The sequence below is a fragment of the Odontomachus brunneus genome, unplaced genomic scaffold (assembly GCF_010583005.1).
Source record: "Odontomachus brunneus isolate Ranch 3 - 2012 unplaced genomic scaffold, Obru_v1 Obru_scaffold_238, whole genome shotgun sequence".
Taxonomy (NCBI): domain Eukaryota; kingdom Metazoa; phylum Arthropoda; class Insecta; order Hymenoptera; family Formicidae; genus Odontomachus; species Odontomachus brunneus.
The window spans coordinates 84,907-85,329 of NW_022639688.1; positions in this window are offsets into that span (position 1 = coordinate 84,907).

Below are 423 nucleotides of genomic sequence, written 5' to 3' on the forward strand. Positions count from 1 at the left end.
GGCTTTGCTGTGTGTTTGGTGGGATTGGCAAAGAATCATCCACTATGAGCTGCTCCCTACGGCCAAACTCTTAATTCGGACCTGTACTGTCAATAATTAGACCGTCTGAAGGAATCAATCGCCCAGAAGCGGCCAGCTTTGGCCAATAGGAGAGGAATTGTTCCATCAGGACAACGCCATGCCACACACATCGATAGTGACTCGCCAGTAGCTCCGGGAGCTTGGTTGGGAAGTTCTTATGCATCCACCTTATAGTCCGGACCTGGCACCAAGTGATTATCACCTGTTCCTGTCTATGGCGAATGATTTTGCTGGTAAAAAATTCGCCTCAAGAGAAGCTTGTGAAAATCGACTGTCCCAGTTTTTTGCCAATAGGGACAAGGATTTCTATGAGAGGGGCATAATGGAATTACGTTCAAAATG